General features: G+C 47.1%; 1 long non-coding RNA gene across 1 annotated transcript; it reads left to right on the top strand.

Moving 5' to 3' along the window:
* The first annotated feature begins 590 nt into the window (after nt 1-590).
* On the top strand, nt 591-22,989 carry LOC125940137 (uncharacterized). The gene is made up of 7 exons (XR_007463367.1): nt 591-671; nt 4,748-4,847; nt 5,487-5,584; nt 13,898-14,160; nt 15,726-15,831; nt 17,467-17,607; nt 22,878-22,989. It is a non-coding gene; the product is annotated as an uncharacterized LOC125940137 (long non-coding RNA).
* Nucleotides 22,990-23,526: the final 537 nt, after the last annotated feature.

Below are 23,526 nucleotides of genomic sequence, written 5' to 3'. Positions count from 1 at the left end.
AAGTGCATCAAACCAGCATTACTGTTTAAGTTATTTTATGGCGCACTCGACTTTGTTTAGTTTCGGCTGTAGTGGAACAGGCGTCGCGGCAGGCGCAGCTGTGCAAGCGACAGCTGGAGATATGTCAGTTATAGTGGGACCGTATTATGAGCAAGTGAACTGAGTTTCTTTGCAGTATCCGACACAGTAGCCGCAACGATATGCTGCTTGCTAACCCCCTTTTAGTATAGACGTAGGCATTTTCGTCCTATGCTTGATGTTTTCTTTCTACGTATGGCAGTATGAGGAACGGCGAAAGCGGACGGGCTCGTAGAATGTATTGAGTGGTGGGCCTATTGCTATCGCGGATAATGCTTTGTTTGCCACTACGTGCACATCAGACCAGTGCACGCGGTGGGCTTAAACTGAGCGCTCACCCTCCATTGAGAATGAGGTTTTCTTGCTTCACATGAAATTTTTCGACCGGACCGCCATATCATGCTGCGCCGTTAAGCTCTTGCACTAACACTGCACATAAGAATACAGTGTATGAGATATTTACCTGTCTTTTTATCTGGTGATATCAAATTCCATCTACACTGCGTCCTTTCCAGCTTGGCCCTGCTTCGTGACGTTCACCGAGGAACTCGAGCTGGAGGTGCTGGCAAAACCACAGCGCAAAGGCATCCTCAGTAAGTCTTTCGGATGTCGGCATCAAGACATTCGTACATCCTAAGGCTGTCCTGCATTAATTTTGTCCGTCCCAAGTAGATAACTGAGAACATACCAGGTACATAATTGAAGGACCGTTTTACGATGATGTCACGACGAGTTCCAAGGCACTGTTTGACACTGTAATTAGAGGGCAACTCATTATTTACAAATCGTACTCATATCACGCGGCATAAACTATAAATACCACATAGCTGAAGGAACGCGTTAGCACAACAGAATGTCATGTGTCCCTTTGACATTGTTGTGTGAAAGCATGTTCAGTTTATTTGTTCTTGGCGTGAACATCACAAAAAACACGAAATAATCCGGAAGCAACATCCCACTGAGCATGTTGTTTAGAGCTGTTAATTTAGATTCACGTTAAGTCCAGCAGTAGATGTTTTGCTTAAATTCATCGTGGGCGTGGTGTTGTGGACCCCCTGAGTACGCATTGTTTCTATTGTTTGGGATGTTCTGCTTCCTCCTCTGCTTCCAAATAAACAGATCAGACCTCACTTTCTCCCCGCAGGATATTTGATCACACTTCATATTTAGCTAACCGAGCACGGCTGTTCAGCAGTGCCCTGGAGGTGTTTTATCAAGAGGATTCGGATGATGAACTGCAACTGAACGGAATATTGGCTTCATCACCAGACAACTCTAGGCTCCTAGTAAGTATGCTACTTGGCCAACTACATGTGTGTAGGTATGTGTGTTGCTGAACATGTGACACATCAAGTGTGTGTCAGCCTAACTCACTCAAGCTCAAAATTTGTACTCTAAATGTCACTGTCCACACCAAGACAAGTCTTTTAATTAGAGGTGGGCGAGTATAAACTTTTTCGAACAGGAATAGTTAGTATCGAATCGACTATCGATTAGTCAGATTCAGACGTATATATTTACAGCAGGAACATTTATTTCAGAATAATGAGGTAGCGCGCTTGTACTGACTAGTGAAAAAAAATGACAGCTAACTATCTGGAACAATTAGAACCAGTTCACAAGGTCACTAAGTGTCATTAAAAAACTTCACAAATAGCCTCTCCACAAATTTAAAGCCTGGTTGCAAACAAGCTTTCCAAGAATGAATGACTGCTGTATGACGAGCTTTCCAAACACACTAAATAAATATTTCACGAAAGAAGTACATAAACCGCCGCGGTGGCTTAGTCAGCTAAGGCGTTGCGCTGCTGAGCACGAGATCGCGAGATCGAATCCCGGCCGCCGCGGCCAGGGCGGCCGCGTTTCGATGGAGGCGAAATGCAAAAAAGCCCGTGTGCTTGCGTTATAGTGCATGTTAAAGAACCCCAGGTGGTCTAAATTAATCCGGAGCCCTCCACTATGGCGTGCCTCATAATCAGAGCTGGTTTTGGCACGTAAAACCCCAGAAAGAACAACTTCATATTTATTTGCACACATGACAATCACGTTTGTTAATAAGCATGTTCGACTGTGTGTTCGACTTACTGCAGCCACTGTCAGTATAGCTTGGTTGAGTTGAATTCGTGGGTTTTACGCGTCAAAACCACGATTTATTGAGGCACGCCGAAGGGGAGAATCCGGTACAATTTGGATTACAAGGGGATCTACATCTGGACATGGGCGTTTTCTAACATTTCGGCCCCATCGAAATGCCTCCGACGTGACCAGGATTTCCTCCCGTGACTTCGTGCTCAGCAGCGCAACTCGTCATAAAAAGTTGGAGGCACTTGCGTCTCATTACGTGCACTTACGTTGTACGTCTCCTTACGTACATTGAATGCGATAGCATTCTGACAATACCGCGTGATACTTTTCACTTTTCCATTTGCTCTAATTGGGCGAAGTTAATTTTGTGGTTAGGCCAGGTCGGTTTCGAACGTGGGTCAACTCAATTTTCGAATTGGGGAAAGTTAATTTTGGTGGTTGGTCAAGTAAATTTTTGGAGTCCATCTTCACGGAGTGGAAGGGCGGTAATTTTCATACCCCCATTTGACGCTTTACCGGGCACAGTTAATATAGTGTACAGTTAGTTATAATGTAGGCACAGTTAATAGAATATAGGAAGCTAATCAGTATTTATATTTCCCAATAGTCAGTATATTCGATTCGTAGACTGAATCTACTAGCACAATATTCGATTGGTTATTTCAATGTTTGAATGTTCGCATACCCTTATAGCGACTTTCGGTCCTGGAAGTTGGAACATTATTACATTAGTTGATACTGGTTCAGGTCACCAGCTGGAAACAGTTTAATGAATTATTTATCAACAAGCAAAATTGAAATTTTCATATTTGTTTTAAAGGGTAGCCAACACCATCAATTTGAATTTGCCTATAGCAGACCGAACATTTTTAAAACAATGGTGGCTAGACTTTCAAATATATAATCGCTGAAATGCACTTCCTAGCTTGTCAACTGCTTTTGATTACATTTATATTAAGTAAATGTGACAACATGACATACTGCTTCTTTAGTGTACCACGAACGTGCGTTTTATTACTTTTCTTGAAAATTTCTATCCTCAAGAAACGCACATGGATATCTTCTTGTGCCTTTCAATGCAGGTCGTGTGCACTCTCAAGTTTAGTACAAAATGTTGTTGAAAACGAAAATCTATTTAATCTATTTAATATATTTGAGTTGCCAAAACGAAGCCAAATAAGCTATTGTTCTGTTGTTAATCCAGGGAGACACACCTTGGTCATCCAGCTTGATGTTCACCCCCTCATCTGTTAACTTTGCAACCAAATGAAATCGACGGGAATTCTAATTTTGTGCTCTTATTAGTCATGGAGCGTACCTTCTGCATTCAGATCTTTAATGTATACTCGTACTTCTGCTCGTGAATGTCAAGTGCATGATGCTAACCTTTGTCCGTCACGCGGCTCTTCCTGGCATGAGGGATACCATGATACACGTGGGTCATCCCCATGACAGTGCTGTGGGACTGCACTATGCGACTACCGGAATGCGCCGTGCATTGGCTGCCAACAGAGGAGTGCCAGGCCTGCACCAGTAGGTGGCATTACGAGCTCGTATGTACGGCAGAATGGCTACAGAATCGGTAGGCGTCTTAATGATAACTTATTTGTTCTTACCCAGCGTATTGAAATATCCAGAGTATAAGGGAGACCGTTATATGTGACGTTTTTATACACTATCGGAGCGTATTACAAGCTACGGCGCAACCGATTTGACCTGCAGAGGTGAAATCGGTATCGACAGCATCTTGTTTGTGCATCGTTGTCTGTCATGTAATTGAAATACGTTTATATGGGAATGTGTATAGTGAATTCCGCGACGTAACAATATTAATACTGTTTAAAACAAGTCTACAAATAAAATGTTTCTTGGAGTGTGCTATTTGTATTTCGTTTTTGGTTATGCTCAATTTGTCTCGTGTACATAGTAATTTATTTATATTAGCAACTCATACGAGTTTTGCTGGCACAAATGAACAAGTATAGAACTATGCTAATGTAATACACCTGTGACATGGGAAGATTTATAGGGATTTGTATGTAATGACACCCAATACATCAAATGACATAAAGATATGCGCTCCTACACGCCAGAATGTAATGTCAGTTGCAGACGATGGTACTGGCGATGCGTCTAAAACTTGACGGCACGCAAAAACTTGGCGAATGAAGGGTGGGCCCACTGTTAAGCGTTCACCTGCAAAGCATACCTTCGACTTTCTGTGTTATGTTGTCTATATATTTGCAAAAGTTGTGTGTTTGCCCAGTTAAAGTGCGCCAATCATTGTCTAGAATAATGTTCGGTTGACAGGCACAAGTTTATAATTCTCGTACTGCATACACTTGAACCTCATTATAATAAAAAATGGGATATGCTATATCGAAGGTATTTTATGTACGCATGCAACTTTGTTATACTGAAATTTGACTATGGCGCTACAGCATTGTGGTAAGATCCAGAAAAGCGATGTGCAAGGCATACCTCGACAGCTAATGCGGCAATATCAGCAAGTGAAGTGTTCCGTTACAGTGTCTGACAGTTGTGTGTTGGGCAATACAATGTGTTGGGTGTTGATCGAATTTAGTTTTACAGGATCCGTGGGGGTCGTTCTACAACGTGCAGGACAGGCTGCACTATAACGACTGTGACGCCGACACCAGCGGGTAGTCGACATTCTTGGAGAGGTTTGTTCATTTGATATTTAGTGTTAGCGTGAAAATAGCGACGCCATTCTGTTTGCAATCGTAACGGCTACAACAGTGCTGTAGTTGCACATACAGCATGACGTGCAGTACTTGAACATGTGCAGTAATTGCACTCTGTCGTGGCAGTGCGTGTGCAGAAGCATCATCCCTCCACGTACCTTGTTCTGTGCTGTTTCTGTCGCCACCGTTAACGCATGCGATGAGCTCGGTAGTGGTGTCCCATAGGTGCTTCGTCAGATAGCCGAGAGGTTGCAGTATTTAACAAACTGATGAATCTTGCCACTTACTGCGCTGTGTTGCGTGTCATGAGAAATCAATATATCTAGACAAACTAGAAAGAGGTAGGGTATATAGGCTTGTGTAAATATTCATTTCTGGTTCGAAGCAAACGGATAATGTGTTGAATATGGAACACTTGTGCTATATTAACCTTAAGAGAGCATCGATATATTCACAAATCTGAAGTCGTTCAACTGTAGTGCGAACTGTCTACTGTATTCCTGAAGAGCTGACTACAAAATGGGTGCCTTACAGTCAAATTGTTATAAGCTATGGTAATGAGATGTACTATACATGGCTGGCTTGTCGGCGTGTTATTGCGGAAGTACATTTTTGCAGGACATTTTTGTGGCCGCTTGACAACGTGCGGGAAAGGTTTGGACCGCGCCTCCTCAGCGAGGTGATGTTCTCAAGAAACGAGATGGTTAAACGTATTGGTAAGCATTCGAACCAAACCTTTCTGTGGTCTACATACAAATTTAGATATATGGGATCGAGCTTTTAGGTGCGAAGCACCTTATGCGCACGGGGCTGTCGGCGTCTCCTGTCGTCGTCGTCACGGTAAACAAGCGGCTCGTTCTCGTGCCGAGCGTCCCGCCACGGCCGCTGGATAAAAAAAGTTGTTGCAGTTTCACCTGAAAGGCGAAGCATCAATTGCGATAGCAAATTTGTAGAGAGGTATACGGTGTAATGACAGTAGCTTTATCAGCTGTATAAACTTGGACATGCAGCAGCACCGGCAACACGCAGAACTGTTGTCGACGCCGTCGGCGTTTTGCCCGCGTTCGCACAAAATGCGTGCGGCGTTGGTGACTGCTGCCGGAGGCTCTGATATAAATACGCACTTAATGCCGCAGCTAAACGTCGCCTCCCTTCTCTTGCCCTGCCCCCCCCCCCCCCCTCAAGGTCTTTCGCGCGTCGGAAGAAGGCGCGTTTGCTCTACATATATGGTGATTGTAAAGGAGGAACGAGACGCCTACTTCTGCAGCCCTTAAGGGAGGACGGCGCAGAACGCGCGTTTGTTCGCCGCCGTGGGTTCACTCCCCGTGAAAGCACGCGTCCCTCGCGCCCTTTCACTCGCACATACAGCGTTCGGCGGCGCGCGGCGACGATTTCATCTCCATTGACGTCATACGGAACCTCGCGGCAACGGCGACGACGACGGCGACGCCGACGGCAGAAATCTGCTTTGGAGTGTCCATATAATTGCTATCGCAATAAAATGATTCAGCTGCCCTTTAAGGCAGTCAGAGCCCATTAGCGGTGCATCACTGCATGCTTCGCACCTCCCCAGGTTTCACGTTAGTGGAGCTGCATTTCGCTGAATGGGTCATTTGACACAAAACTAATAAAATGTAAACCGAGCCTACGACTGTTTACAGCGAACCTGTTAAGGGCTCAGTCTTAGATGGTCGCGTCCGGATATAGAAAAAAATGTCACAGTTTCGCCCTAAGGGCGAAGCAATGAATGCGATAGCAACACAGCAATCTCATACGAAGTAAGGTGAGCGGCTTTGGTAGCAACAACACGCAGAACTGTTGTCGACGCCATCGGCGTTTTGCCCGCGTTAGCTCTAAATGCGTGCGGCGTTGGTGACTGTTGCTGGAGCCTCTCATATAAATAGGCACTTGGTGCCGCAGCTAAACGTCGCGTCCCTTCCTTCCCCCTCCCCCACGGCCTCTCGCGCGTCTGAAGAAGGCGCGTTTGCTCTACATATATGGTGATTGTAAAGGAGAAACGAGACGCCTAATTCTGCAGCCCTTAAGCGAGCACGGCGCAGAACGCGCGTTTGTTCTCCGCCGTGCGTTCACTCCCCGTGAAAGACGCGCCCCTCGCGGCCTTTCACTCGCACATACAGCGTTCGGCGCGCGGCGACGATTTCATCTCCAAATGACGTCATACGGAACCTCACGGCGACGGCGACGGCGACGCCGACGGCGACGGCGACGCCGACGGCAGAAATCTGCTTTTGAGTGTCCATATAATTGCTATCGCAATAAAAACTCATTGGCTGTATGCGTCCCGCGCGCTTTCACGGGGAGCGAACGCACGGCTGAGAGCAAACGCCACTTCTTCCCGTCGCGCGAAAGGCCGTGAGGGACGGGAGGGAAGACGACGTTTAGCTGCGGCACCAAATGCGTATCTCCATCGGGCGCCAGAGGAACTGGTGACTCAATCTCCTACGCGAAAGGAGGACAGCTTATTCTTAAGGCATAAATACATGTCATATGAAATTATGAACACCATTTGAGCGGTCTGAACGCAAATACCAGCGCGCGAAGTAGTACGAATGACCCTGCCGAGCAATATCGCTAGCAGTTTCCAACGGCCCGGCCTTGATGCGGCCCAATCCACTTCTATCACAGCGCCTCCACAGTGTTTTACACGTCGGGCGCCTCACTGCAAAGCATGCGCTGCCCCAGCAGCTCGTCCCACTCAACCGTATTCTAGTACACTATAGCCGAAGCGCAGCCACGTCCGGTCGTGAGCGCAGCGCATGGATGGAGCAAATTGAGAAAGAAATCTTCTCGCTCCTCCGTGGTGCAGCGTAATAAATACACTGCTGCTAGGCGGCCGGTTGAGAACATGCATGCAATCATGGATGGACACAATGCCATATTTCAGTCGCGTGACGAATTACCAGACATCGTTTTACCAATTCGCCTTGGAAGAATCAGCAAGTCGCGAATGCGCTTGCACCGCGCTGAAAGCATTAATTACATTGATTTGGGTAAGGAATACAAGGGCATCCTTTGGTTTGAGGCGATTTCGGTCTTTCTGGATTTTTACATTCTGTGCAAACAGCGCAAAATACGACAGAAGAAAAGGGAAGTACGCAGGAGTAGCGCTGCTAACTTCCAGCTGCGCTGGGGCAACAACTTTTTCGAGTCGAGACGCGGGAGGATAACTCGCTGCACGTTACATGCACACTGCCACAAAGTCCAAGCCCGGCCCGGGCCCGCGTCAATATACCAGCGCCCGGCCCGGGCCCTGGTGAAAAAGCACATGCCATGCCCGAGCCCGCGTGAAAAAGCACATGCCGTGCCCGGCCCGAGCCCGTAAAAAAGCTGCTCTACCCGGCCCACGGGCCGGCCCGGGCCCGGGCTTTCGGGTAAGCCCGAGCCCGTGCAGTGCTCTAGTTGCGGCTTCTGCTTTGCGAGCAACTTGTACTTTGCGCGGTGCCGGGCGGTCACGCGCACCGTATTTTGTACGTGATCTGCAACATGGCTCCTACTTGTGTATGCGCTGTGCTTTCGCCACTCAGAGTGGACAGTGTTCCTTTTGAAGCTGTACATTTGTACTGACAGTTTCGCTGAATCTGTATCCCTTTGTACTTAATGCACTGAGCTTAGTAAGCACTGCATTGGGTGTTTTTAAGGACAATGTATTGTGCTCCATTAATGTACCTAACTAAGGATTCGATGTATATGGTGTTCTACAACATTTGCAGGTTGCTCTACTACACCTGTATCAGCTGTGGAGCGTTGTCACAGCTGAACGTCCACAACATTGTCCATACTTGGAAGGTGAGCATACGTAACAGCTTGTAGGTGCTATTGAATATTTACCCTTCTTCGAAGAGCTAAAGAAAAAGAAGCCAACTGCACGGCACGCGGAAGCACGGACGCACGAAGACGACAAAGTAGAAGAAAGAGACAGCGTCCGCCATGGACAGCATTCGATTCAATTACTGTACATATAGTAAATACAGTTGTGTTTCATCGTAGGCCGTGACCATTTATTCTATATTGTGGTGCCGAAACCCCCCGGGAGTGCTCGCTGGGACTCTACACGCCTGGAGGCTCATCGGGAACTTTGAAAGCGAAGACAGCACGTCGAAAGGACAGCGGAAACCTCCTCCGAAAGCCAGCCGGTACGACCGAACTGGACCACCCGCCGTTGCCCTTCGTCGTGATAACACACCTACTCAGCATTCATTTGGGAAGGTGAGCGAGGTCACACATTGTTGAAACACAGGATGAATCGCCTCAAGGTCCTTAAAGAAAAGCGAACGCCGCGACGCCAGATGAATGCGCGTCTCATCAATGAAGCGAAAGCCGTGATTGAAAGTGCTGACAGTGAAAAGATTTCATCTTTGATCGAACGACTACACGCAAATAATGAGGACTTGGACAAGCTTAACGCTGATCTAGAAGAAGCTATCCCCGAGGACGAGTTCGCGGCAGAATTTGAAACTGTGTTGCCTTATCAAGATGCTGCGCGAGGAATGTTGGGGGAGCTGAAGGCTCGGGAGTGGCTACTCCGTCAAAATCAGTGTTCTACGGCTGCCCCTTCCGCAGCTGCAGGTTCATCAAATGCACTCGATGATCGCGTCCCCGCGCAAATCAATCAAGCTTCTAATTCTACTGTTGCAGACATTCGACGGTCAGCTTTATCGCTGGCCTGCTTTTTGGGAGCAATTCAAGGCGTCTGTGCATGAAAACGAAAAGCTCACGAAAGGAGAACGATTTCAATATGTGAAGAATCTTCTTAGCGGTACAGCAGCAGCTTCAATTTCTGGTCTACAAGCGACAGGCGAGTGCTACGACGACGCCATCGAATTTCTAAAGAGTCGTTTTGGCGTTAAGCGTCGCATTGTGCAGGAGCATCTACGCCGTCTGCGCACACTACCAACAGTTGCTTCCTCATAAGATGTATACAGTCTTCGAAGGCTATTGGATTATGTGCGATGCCATATCAGAGGCCTGAAAAGTCTAAACGTCAGTCCTGCCAGCTATGCAACTATGATGACGGACATTAGGTTGAAGGCATTGCCGGCAGACATAGTCATTGGCTATTACCGAAAAGAAGCCAGTTCAGTCATCACCGTCTGCTATCGACAGTTCAGGCTCTGTACAACAGCAAGATTGAACCACAGCGACAGCCGATGAGGAGTTGCAAGAACTCTTGACCTATCTTCGCGTGGAAGTTGAAAGCCGAGAAAGAAGTGGAGTTCATGACTTTAAAGGAAAGAAATGCGCTAAACCACCTGAGGAGAGAAGAGACTTGCACTCCACCTTACCAACAGCAGCGGTCATGCAGTCTTCCTCCAAAGTGAAAGACAAGGACTGTCTCTTCTGTGGATCTTCAAATCACTCAACCCCAGTTTGACAGCAGCATGAACCATGAAGAAAAGTTGAAGAAATTGGCTACAGAGAACCGATGTTATCGATGCACCGTGAGAGGACATCTTGCCAAAGACTGTTATCGAAAAGTCAAGTGTGGAACATGCAGAGTAAGACATGTCTTCTCAATGTGCGATCTCAAGTGGAAACCTAAGAAGACGGAACAAGAAAGTCTCGTAACCGCGAACAGTCTTCATACCAGCTCTCATTCGTTCGTGGATGCTGAGGTTTTAATGCAGACATTTCGGGCATGGATTATCGGAAAAAAGCAGAGGGCCTACATTCGTGGAATTGTAGACAGCGGAAGCCAGCGCACATTCATTCGTGAAGACGTATCCAAGACACTTGTCCTGAAAGAACAGGGATCTGGGAATTTACAGCTAAATACTTTTGGACAGACAAGCTCGGTTACCATCCGACATCGCCTTGTCGAACTAAAACTTCAGTCAGTATGACACTGGGGATTACGTGTTACAGGCCATTTGAAGTACCGTTCGTCTGCAAGGATGTTCGAGCATGACATTGTTACAACCATTGAAAGCGACGGACACCTCATTGCTGGATAAGCTGTTGTTACCAGGCATTGCTGCTGTTCCTGGTATCAGCCTATTAATTGGTGCTGACCAGCTATGGCAATTCATGTCCGGAGAAATGAAACGATACCACTGGCCAGGCAGACTTGCTGGCGCTGGGTTCTGCATTTGGCTGGATGTTACAAGGACCACTTTCGTTTAACACCTCTTTGGAAGCAGCACTCAACGCATGCGTATTGCGAGTAAGTGCATCTACTGACTCTATCGACGATCTACTTCGGAAGTTCTGGGAGTAGAGAGCATCGGGATTACGCCAGTCGACAACACTCCAAATAAGGAACCTAATATGGTGCTAGAAAAATTCTAACACGATATCGCCTTCGTCAACTGGTCGCTACCAAGTAGCCCTTCCGTGGAAAGAAAGTTGTAGACAACTAGAAGATAACCGATTGCAAGCACGAAGCGACTGATGTGTCTCGGAAAGAAAATGAAGAACAATCCATAGTTTGCCGTAGAATATGATACCACCATCAGGAACTATATGAAGATGGGTCACACCGAGAGAGTACCTAGCCAAATTGAGGTGCAACCCTCTAAGGTCTACTACATGCCGCATCACGCCGTTGTGCGAAGCGAGTCTACAACTACTCGAGTACGAGTAGTTTTTGACGCATCCTCTCACGATCCTGATTCATCGTCCCTCAATCAATGACCATCTCGAGAAAGGACCAAAGCTACTAGCCGACTTGGTTGCTCTTCTCATACGTTTTCGTATGAACCGTATTGCTCTGACGGCTGACATAGAGAAAGCCTTTCTACAGATTAGCGTAAAAATGGAAGACAGAGATGCATTGAGATTCCTATGGTTCAAGGATATACCCTCTAAGAGAGAACCAGATCCTGAAATAGAGGAATGGCGCATGACAGGGGTGCCTTTTAGGACAGTAGCAAGCTTTGAAAAGGAACTACAGCTGAATCGCAATTAAGACCTGAGAATGCTTCATCCTTTTGTCGACATGGCAGGAAGGTTGCGTGTAAGTGGGCGACTGCAATTCTCACAGGAAGCGGAAGAAGTTTGTTTTGTTGCATCCTATTTTGTTGCCTCCGCTTCACCAACTGACAAAACTTGTCATAAGAGACTGCCATAAGCGTACACTGCGTACACTCCACGGTGGTCTGCTAGATACCCTTGCCGAGCTTAGAGAGAAATTTTGGGTACCCCGCGGAAGACAAACTGTAAAGAAAGTCATCAGAGGATGCAACGCTTCCATCAAGACACGCTTAAATCCCAGCAGCGCACCTGTTGCAGCATTATCAAGTGAACGAGTACGCCGATCTGATCCTTTTCAAGCGGTTGGAATCGATTTTGCTGGACCTCTCTATATGAAAGACATTACGTCGAAGGTCTACATAGTGTTATTTACTTGTGCCGTCACAAGAGCAGTACACCTGGAGTGTCATTTACTTGTGCAGTCACAAGAGCAGTACACCTGGAATTAACCACTGGACTGTCAGCAGAAAGTTTCCTGCTCACGTTTTGGCGATATTTATCACGTCGTGGATTGCCTGACGTAATATACACAGACAACGCGCAGGCTTTCAAGAAAGCGTCATAGGAAATCGCCTCCTTGGCAGGAGTATTGTTCAGTGGAGAGCTTCAAGACTTTTGCTCTCAAGGAATAGAATGGAAGTTCATCACAGAAAGAGCTGCATGGTGGGGCGGCTTCTGGGAGAGATCGATAAGAACTGTGAAAACCAGCCTCCGGAAGATCCTTGGCAAGGCAAAGCTTACACCAGAAGAATTAACGACGGTATTGTATGAAGTAGAGGCAGTAGTAAACTCCAGGGCTCTCACTTGTCAACGTCACCAGCAGAAGTGGAAATACTTACTCCGACTCATTTCTTAACCGGTAAGCGACTAACAAGCCTTCCTTACTATAACGAAGATGTCGATACTTCAGGGCCAAGATCTCCGGTCACAAGAAAGTGGCTTCATCGCAAGCAGTTACTGGAGCACTTTGGAGAAGATGGAGGAGAGAATATCTTCTTAGCCTGCGCTCAGCGCACTATGCCAATGTTCAAGCTTCGAACAATCTGAAAGCTGGTGATCTTGTGCTTCTTTACGAAGAAAATGCACCACGACAACTATGGAAGACGGGACGAATCCAAGAAGTACATCGAGGACGAGATGAAAATATCAGAACTTGTTCGGTGAAGCTTCCAAACGGCTCTGTAATACGCCGACCCGTCTAACTTCTGTAACCAATTGAACTTTCTTCGATGTAACAGACTCGAACTGCGCGCCATTCCGGGGTGCGGAGGATATTGAATATTTACCCTTCTTCGAAGAGCTAAAGAAAAAGAAGCCAACTGCACGGCACACGGAATCACGGACGCACGAAGACGACAAAATAGAAGAGACAGCGTCCGCCATGGACAGCATTCGATTCAATTACTGTACATAATGTAAATACAGTTGTGTTTCATCATAGGCCGTGACCATTTATTCTATAGGTGCGTATGAAAATGTGTGTATGAGCAAATTTGCTGGCGCATAATGAAAATACATTTCTGCACGACTTTACTACGCCACTTTACAACTGGCTGAAACGAGCGATACACTCAGCATGTAGATGGTCTCGCCAAGTGACGCAGGCTGGACAATGTAGTGAGCATACATGTGCATGGCATTCATTTTACTGTTTGTGTCATACTAGCTGTACGTTTGCACAGCCACTGACTGTGCCGTCACAGAAGTGCATCAAGCCAGCATTAGATGTCTGCAATACTATCATGGGTATTATATGCACAAGGTTGTCATTTTCCCCGTTTTGTAGGATATGCTATATTGAAGGTATTTCATGTCGCACGCGACTTCTTAGCTTAAGCTAACCTTAAGTTAATTAAGGTTAGTGGAACAGGCGTCGTGGTAGGCGCAGCTTTAGAAAACCCGAAGAGATGTGCAAGCGACAGCTCGTGAAATGTCAAGTATAGTGGGACCGTATTATGAGCAAGTGAACAGAGTTTCGTTATAGTCTCATTTGTTTGTGGCTGACTAGTGTGTTTGGTCTTTATGGAATTTCTGCACAGGACCTTTGTGGGGCTTCTCTACAACGTACAGGCAGTGTTACGCTGTAATGACGGTGACGACGATTCCGGTGGGCAGTCGACATTCTCGGAAAGATTGGTTTCTTTGACATTTGTGGTGAGCTTCGAATATTCGCAAACGTTTACCCAATAAAATTTTCATGATAAAAAAGTGTCCACACTGGTGGTTGTCGGCCTGTGGAACTCAATAAGAATATTTCTTCACAGGAGATTGGCGCAAGCCAGGGAAGCCCTCAGTGCTGACGGTGCGTTTGATTTTGATCACTGTCATATCTAATATGCTGCGTTTTACTTTAGAGTGCATGATCGTAATTTTACCGCAGTTAAAATGTGTGGGGACGTTTGTAAATGTACTTGATAATCATATCAGTGCAAGCTAACAAGGACAACAGTGGGGAGAGACGTACACAGCTCGATGTGCTCACTTTCAGACTGCTCCTGCTAGAAACGTAGTGTTACTTATTAAAAGGCTCGTTTTGTCTAGCAGAGCAACATATGCTGTATTTACACGCATTTGGACATAACTTCGCCTTCTTTTATGTCACTGACAACAGTCTTGTCTCGCTTGAAGTATAGTGTTATATTGCCCTTCATGTTCAGTTTCTTCAAAACGTAATTGCTTACGTATTGAATAAAAGCTATATACTGCTAAATTTTGTTGATGGAATTTTGTTCACACATTTTTTCACCTGAAAATTTCAGCTCATATTTTTGGAAGCATTTGCTCCTAAATGCACTCAGTTAGCTGGTCACACATATGGCGTGTGCAAAGTGGTACTCACCAGTTGAATTGCAGTGGATTCAAGTGAACTTAATCAATTTCGTGCTACTGACAAAATGGGGAAGGAGAGCAATCCTTATGCTCAGTAATGACAATACAAATGACAACAAAGACAAATAATAACGATACTAGATCAGCAGCCGCAGATGGAGGCACAAGGCCGCAGACACAAGACACAAAAGACAATGGGTCACAATTATTTAGACCCTGTTTGCCTATACTTAATTGTCATAACTAGTATAAGTAATTCGTGTCATTGTCAATGGGCCATTTGCGCCTCCGATTTCTATTTTAGCAGGGTTTAGAATTCCGTTTTCATTCACAAATTTTTTTGTGCAGCCCTACAAAGTGCAAGGACACCTGACACGACTTAACACATAAAGCTCGCTGGATTCTCATGCTTCTATGAACGCAAAGCATGCCGCTAGGCTGCCTAAATGTGGTAGTATAAATTTGGCGAAGCTTCATAATCATCCCTGGCAACGACATGCGTTGCAGAGTTCATTTTTGAGGGCGAAATGTCGCACCGACGCCTCAAAACTAGCTGTGTCTCAATTAGCCGAGAGAATCTACTCATCTGGTCTCGAAACAGGGTCTAAGTGGCCTAAACCGCGGCTTTGCGGAAAGGCCTTGGAAAAAATGCCAGCGCATTTCTTGACACTGCGACCGTAAGCTCCGCTCCCCTTCAATATCGCTGTACGAATTGTAGGTGGCTTGGTTGACCCGTCACAATCTGATCCCGGGCAAATCTGATCCTTACAATAAGTGCATCCTCTTTCTCGCCGTAACAAGCATAGGACCTTGCGCGGTAATTTGGAACACCGTTTTCGATGTAGATGAGCACTATGCTGGCATTGTGAGTGCAACAGTTGCACTAGCGAGGGCCAATAAAAATGTTCCTGAAATGTTGGCATGCCGAGCATATTTATTTATTTTACTTATTTATCTTCAATTAAATGCAATATACTGTGGGTGTGCGTATCTGTCTTTTGGTGAGGTTTTAATACATCTGTACGGCTTCTTTTCCAGCTTGAGCCCTCCTCGTGACGTTGAGAACCTCGAGGCCAAGTGGGTTCCTATGACTCCATCCTGTCGTTCGAGATGCATGCCATGTCTGGCATCGAGTTGCATGCCGGTGGGTACCATTTCTGTGAACATATGTGCCCGGCCTCGCAGGTGTTGCATGGCGTGGACATGCAGCGTCCTATCTGTTATCTGTGGCTGTGCAGCATTTCTTGACACTGCGACCGTAGGCTCCCCCTTCACTATCGTTGTAGCGAGGTTTCGTCGCATACCTTAAAAAGAGTGCTTGAGAGCTTGCACGTTGCGAACGTTTGTCCATCATCCGGCTCTTTTGGCAGGCAGGGGTCCATGCGCATGCTTGATTCGTTTCATAAGAGCGTAGCGTGTGGTGTTACTATGGGCGTACAAGAATGTGGTGCACGCGCTGCTCACTGAGGAGTGCCACGACTTGACGCCAGGCAGTGTAACTAGTTTACTTCGACAATTTTCGGGGTTGTTGTGGGTCATGCACCGATGCATTGGCTATTGGCCACATCCCCGAGGAAGAATGGCAAGGACCCCCTGCATAAAGAATAACACATCCTTGTTTGGGTGAGTAGCATGATAGACTGAGGAGGGCGATGGCATCTGGCCGGGTAATAGTCATGCGGGCGTGGGTAAGGTTGGCGGGCGAGGCAAAAAGGGCTGGATAATTGCATTGCTGAATCATTCGAACCATATGCCGGCAGCTTCGTCATTCTCGCTGAGCGACAAGCTGAGGTTGCCGCCTGTGGCATGGTTCTCTTTGAACATGTCAGTATGTAAAGCCATAGGCCCCAAATTGTAAAATTTCCCAAAAACTCAAATAAGTAAGGGTGCGCCCGGATTCGAGCGCCCTGATTGTTGTGAAAATCTCTGCCCCAGCCATACATAGCACCGTAATTGACACGTAAGGTGACTGTATCCACCAATGTGCTGCTGTGCTTGTTTTGGTGCAATCAAAGCGATGTCGACACCACTTTACATGTTTTCTTCTATTTCTTTCGTCGAGCCAGTATGCATCACGGGTCCCGGGTATATTGTAGCAGCAGTACGACCACCGCGGCGCTGTGGGTGGTGTCATTTAACTTTCGGGTGACATCTCTTGTCGTTCCGGTGACGGCGTAGATGTGTCGAGGTGCATAGACACTATTATGGCCTTGTGATCTGAGTATAAGTGTAGGTGTCGACGCGCTTAAGCAGCGAGCCGTCTATTCCGCTGCGCGCCGAGTGTTGTTGCGGCAGCTCTTGGCGCCGGTGTCAGTTGGGAGAGGTCACGTGCTTTCCAGACTCTGCTTTTGCGAACGCCTTGTGCGGACGCCAGCTGGTCGCGCGCTTTCACCAACCTAGCCAAGAAACGGCATTCGCGTTAAAAAGAGCTGGCAGCTCCCACGCCCTGTGGGAATCGATGTTATGCGAAGTAGCGTGCGGGGAGGGGAGCCTACCAAGTTCACGAAACGACCACGAGAGCACCAAGACATAGTCGGCTGTTTCATGACACGGACTTTCATGACACGGACACGGACTTTCGTCAACTCGTTAGGCATTTTTCCTGCGCGATGCCATTAAGAGACACGTGTGCTGTACGTGTGCTGTATGCCTTCTTGCCTTTTTAGTTTACACAGTATGCACATTACTACTGCACATCAGTGACGGAGCATATATGACTGATCACATGCTCTTCAAGGCTGAGTAGTGGCTGTTGTGGAAAAATGACATATTTCCACAGGAAGACTGTTGGGTCACTCTACAACGTGCGGAAAGCTGGAATGCAGCGCCGACGTCACTCGCACGAGTCCGCCTAATGACGTTCCCGTTTTTCGAGGAGTCCGAAGGGATGTTCTCCTTGCTGCTCCGCTTCCAAATGAAGGTTCGAATGAAAGGCCTCTATTTGTGCCTGCAGTACATTCATCACACTTCATTTTTATTTGCATGCATAACAACCACGTTCGTTAATAAGCATGTTCGACTGTGCGCCATAACTTCTTGTTTTCCTGCTGAATTCTACTTCCGGGTGCCTGGGTTACTGGGGACAAAGCAAAGCAATTAGGGTCAGATGTATCTGGCCAGCTTGCGTTGTGACAGAAGAAATTTGTGCAGGATAACTGTGCGCCGCTTGACGACGTGCAGAAGTGTGGACCGGTGATGGTGCAGACAATGGCGCGAAGTGCGGGATTCCGTGATGAGAAAGAACTGATAGTGCCATGGTCATCAGGACCACTAGTGCCATCTAGTAGTGAAGCAATGTGACTTTCGTCTGCAAATATTTGCTCAATAAAGTGCTACAAGATAAGCCATGGATTCTTTTAAACGTATTCCGCCTTACCACTTCTTGTGGATAAGTATGGAGCAAATTACTGCTGCATTTGCAACATCCGTATGGATTCTGCATCCATATGGTTAGTGTGAATGTTCAGTATGCCACCTATGTGGTAACACGGACTTTCGTCAACTCGTTAAGCATTTTTCCTGCGCGATGCCATTAATAGACACATGTGCTGTATGACACGACACGTGTTGGAGTATGAGCCATTGCCTAATGGGGTATAAGCCATTCATTGTCTTACATGACGGACAGATTTAATTTTGAAGCAATTTATTTTAAAGAATCGCAAGCGGCATTGCCACAACAGCGGACTTCGGGCGCACAGTCAGTGGCGTCGTTTTCTGCGTCACAGCCGAACTTGCGTGACCTCATTAAGAAACATATGTAACCAGTAATTGAGAGTTTAATGTACCGTCGGGATTAACCCAGTGATAAACGCCGGGGCCTCATGTTTCAGCTTCGCTGGTTAACCATCTGTACGGAGTGCTTGGGCGGCGATTTTTTTCCCACGTTGCTTTAGGCTGTGATGCGTTGACGTGATGAAACATTGGCGTACGGGTCGAATACCACACAGTTGCGAAGTGTGGTCTATAATTGCTTATAACAACACGACCGAGCCCGCGTGGTCACTAGTGCGGCGCACTAGCCACCATCACCATCACCAGGACGCATCACCAAACTTTCTGAAGCCGCATAGGGAAATTTGTTTTTGTGCGCCTCCGTTATTTGTCGTCTCCCTACTTCTAGCAAACTTCCAATCGCCTCTTACTAATCTCGGCTGCGGACATGTCCCCCTGCTCTCGCTGAGCCTAAGGGCTTCAAGGAGGCCTAAGCAGCGTAAATCACCGCTGGGCAGATATCTTCATATTCAATTAAAACGTGCTCCATCGTTTCCCTAGCTTTACCGTAGCGAGCGCATGCTTCTTCCTTATTGTACCTCGCTTTATAACTGCGCTATGCTAAGATGATGATGATGATGATTTGTGTCTACATCCTTATTATCGGGCGAAAACAATGTTTGCATCCTAGCCAGAAAAGAGACAAAATACCAATTTCGGAAGAAACAGCGGAGCTTGGGCGACGTCCCTGAGCAACTAGTTTATCGGAAGCCCGGGTCGCTTTCGTCGCGTTGAAGCTACCGTTCGCGGTATTCCGTATCGGTTCAGGCGACGTCGCATATCGGCGGCTTTGTTGGCCTCGTAGGCTCGATCGGCACGAAGACGGCGATTCCTTTCCCGCGTGGCTTCAAGGCGCTTCTCTTGTCGGGCAGCCTCTTCTTCCGGCGTCAAGGTGCACCCTGGTCGAGCCATATCTCTGTAGAGCGAGAAATGCCCGCGCGCCGCCGCGCGCTCGCTTTCATTGGTGTGGTCACATGACCCTGCTGAACATATGCTCGACGCAATGACGCAATGCTATGACGTCAATGTCCAGGCTCCTCTCTTGAGAGCATAGCGCGCGCCGCACGCTAGGCTAGTTTTAGCGTTGCCCACCGAAACATTGCAAAGCTTAAACAGCTCAGGTGTTAAACAATGAAAAGAAAAAAAAGGAAGAAAGGATAGAGAAGAAACATCAGCAAACCACACACAACAGCACAGCACTTCACTGGTTCCACCAATGTTGTAGTCTGTCCTTTTTGACGGACTTGGCAATTGTGCAGCGTCCGCTGTTGCTTGCGAATCCAAATACCTGCTGTATGCTGGTGTCCTAGGGTTATTGTGAGAGCTGCCTGCAGTGGAGGACGACACGTACAGTTATTGCGACGTGTTGCCTACTGGCCCTACATGCCACCACCTGGACCTCGGAGGTGGAGTTGAAACGCTGGTGGTATAGGCACCCTGCAATGCAGTTTGGCTGTACATGTCGCGCCACCTAGCAACGGCGGTGAGCACCCGCGAGTAGGCCCTCTTTGCCATTTCACCTTGGTCCGTACTGCGCTCAGGCGCGCCTAAAAGCTTCCTTTTCCAACTTTTCAATGGATTCACCGCGACCACTCGGCAGCTCCTCCGTAAGAAGTGTGAACAAAAAGAACATGCGCATATACTGCTGTTTTAGGTATTTTGACAACCGTGAAGGGGATGTCGGCATCAAATTGTGCCGCTTCCCTTCAAGACTGTGGGGAGAAACCCGGCGGCTGAAGGTGGATCGTCGCGGTTCGGCCCGTCAAGAGTCGCTCTTGCGAATTTCTGATGAACTAAGACGCAAACGCAAACTTAAAAAAAAGGATAAAAAGAAAAAAAACACAAGGCAGCATCCGTGAAAACGCACAATAAAGCGACAACTGCATAAACACGCGTGATCTGATTCCCGCTCTTGTAAATTGGTTTGGATAATTGTTGAGCTATTCTCGCTCCGAAACAAATGCGCAGTCGTTGTTATGTGTCAAATCTAGCTTCGTAAGCACTCCGCGTTGGGCCTTTGTACGCACTGTAGTTCTTGTTGTGCATTAATAAGTTAACGTGCAGCTCCTTTCTGCGCCTGGATCAAGACGCGACTGCTGAAAACGGGCTCATTCATGCCGATGCTCTCTCGCGTTTAGAACAGAACTAAGGCTGGAGTGCACCGCAGCACACATCGAGTATTCGCAAATTAGCACTTCTCTCGCGCACGCTAGCACACATTTATTCAGTCTTGGTGTTGAGTGTCAGCTGATTGCTCTCTGTTATGTTTCAGCAGTGATGACCTCTCACACTGGAGCGCGAATGACAACACCAGACTATGTTCGAGGTACTTTGTCAACGGAGAAAAAAGCTCCATAATCATTCAAGTGACCTTCCAATTCGCCAAAACCTCGACAAATGTGATGAACAAGGCACACTCGAAGTATACTGAAGCTACAAATGATAGTTGAAAAACGTTTACGGCCGTATTTGCCCACTTAAGCGGAATAAATTATTTATTTGTTAACTTACTTTGAGTTCGACGTCGTGAACGTGCTTTATTTGGTGTGACAAGAACTTTGCTGCGATGTCCGTCCGGTTTACTTTTTTGACACGATATATATGGTTGTTGTCGTAAAGTTAACGTCCTTTCTCGAGTGTCGGTGGTCGAAAATGGGCCTCAATGTTTTCAATTGCCTTAAAAACCACAGTTTTGAACGCCCGACTTGTTAAGGCCCCTGGACCTCGGAGGTGGGGTCGAAACGCTGGTGGTATTGACCCTTTCCGCGGCGCTCCCGTGGGCGCTGCCATGTTTGATCACGTGGTGACGCGTCCATTGCTTGCCTCGGCCGCCTCCGTTGCCTCCGCGTTTACAATGCAAGCGCGTGACGCCGTTGCGGCACTGCAAACCTCCGTTTCGACGCATATCGTAGACGGTGACTGTGTGCACGACACGAAGCTTTGGCCACAGCTTTAGAGGACATTAAAATGCTTTTAGAGCTCATTACGCCTTATCCAAATGGCGCGAGCAGCATATACGGAGCTTGTACTAAAAGCGGTGCTAGAAATGTATTCCAAGCTGTCCTAACTTTCCGCTTATGAATTAAATCGGGATCAGTGTTCTCTGCGTTCTTTATTTGGCAAACATTTTGAACCAGCGGCTTGTCATATTTCTGACTCAGTAAAGTTCCTCGGTGTGGCCACTATCTGATTGTTTATTTTCAGCGTAATCAGTCGCGGGTGTGCTCTGCTGCGATAAATTTGTTTTTGCTGCGCACGAAGGCTTGGAATTCAAATGTTCTGTGCTTTGCGGTACCTCATAGCAAAGACGTATTATCGCTAGTCCCTCGCTTACTCTGCGGACCGTCACGAAACATTCAGCTTCCACCATTCGTGTCTTGTCGGTGTAGTCGCCGTCACTCATGCTTCGGCACATTGGTAAGTGTGCGCCTATTCACTCACACGTTGGCGATACGGTGGGTGTAAGTTTTCGTGCGAGTAAGAGTGGATGTATGTAGAGAAAGTGCGGGAAACTTACTATGCCAGTAAGTGGCACTACTTCATTTTGTAACGAGCGGTACTCACTCCCAAGTGCCGAGGTTCCGGGGAGGTTAGCTATACAGCGCAGGCGAATGAATTATATTTTTTTTATCCTTGAGGAAAGCCGTGCATCGCGAAGGGCGGCAACACGGGCAGTCCTTAAGTAGCAGCGGCGACACATTAATATGTGAATCACTATTTTTGCAGCGAACTAGCACGCACACTTCTTCCCTTTATCGTTACACATTTTCCACTATGAATTGGGCACAGTGCTTCAGCGCACACCCAGTTGCATTTTCGACAGCTGATCGCACAGTAGCAGGGCAGAAGCAGTGATGGTTTCGTATTCGTGCGCATTCTCGTTCCTCTAGAGCAAACTGCTCCGCGAAAAGGGTCAATACTAGCGTGTGCAGTACTCCCGCCCGGGCTTCCAAGAGCAGAGCGCTGCCGTCACCGTTGTCATACAGGGGTTCCTCGGCGATTTTTCCTTTGTGGGCTCGGTAAAGTTGAAAAATAGAAAAGTTAATATGCTGATTACTTTGCTCATGGTTTGCTGCAAATATACCATGTACTTGTTTATTATAAGCTAATGTAATCGGATATACTGTATATGTTGGGCTTCTCGGCATGTTAGAATTCCCGATAATGCATTTGTGCACGACCTTTGCTGGGCTGCTTGACAACAACAGTAAACCCGCCGCGATGACTCAGTCAGATAAGGCGTTGTGAAATAGCTGCATTACAGCACATAGCTGAGACAAATCGAATGCAATGAATGCACAGTGCCTGTGCGCTTATCGAAGGTCCTTGCATTGCGCAATGAAAACAAGTTTGTGATGTGTGCATCCCTATGTTGTCTGGTGAGGTTTAAATAAATCTACACGGCTTCTTTTCCAGCTTGAGCCCGCCTCGTGACGTTTGAGAGGACCTCGAGAGGGCGTGGGTTCCGACGGCTGTATCCTGTCGTTCGAGACGCATGCCACGTCCCCGAATTCCTCGCTGCCAAGGGTACGATTGTGTCCATTTGGGCACCATTTCTGTGTACATAGGTGCCTGGTCTCGCAGATGCTACATGGTGCGGACATGTAGCGTCCAATCTGGTATTTGTGGCTGTGCTGTGTAGGTTGTAGTATTTGTGGCTGTGCTATGTAGGTTGTACTGTGCTGCTGTGGTTGTAATCATAGGCTGTGGTTGTAATCACAGTATTGCTGTAGCGGGGTAACGGAAATAACTACTCACAAGAAACAGGCTCGCTCAAATTTTGGGCTGATTTTGCAACGTCACACGTCTTCTTTCGTTTTATGACACCTGGAACAATTCCACCAATCGAGCACGCAATTTATTAAAATTCACTTGTTCGCTTTGTAAGCAGGAATTCTGGGAGCATCTGTGATACCAAACTGACGCTGCCTCGCTTACTCACTACAGCTTTTTCATAGCCAGTTTCCGCGGTCAACGAGTGAGATGGGTTCATGTTTGCTCGCGCGTGCGTGACTCCATGCTTGTTAATTTAGTTAGTATGCCTATGTTGCGCCTTATTGTGTGT

Source organism: Dermacentor silvarum, chromosome 9 (genome assembly GCF_013339745.2).
Source record: "Dermacentor silvarum isolate Dsil-2018 chromosome 9, BIME_Dsil_1.4, whole genome shotgun sequence".
Taxonomy (NCBI): Eukaryota; Metazoa; Arthropoda; class Arachnida; order Ixodida; family Ixodidae; genus Dermacentor; species Dermacentor silvarum.
Note: the sequence above shows the minus strand (reverse complement) of the source record. Positions and strands in the feature narration are given on the sequence as shown.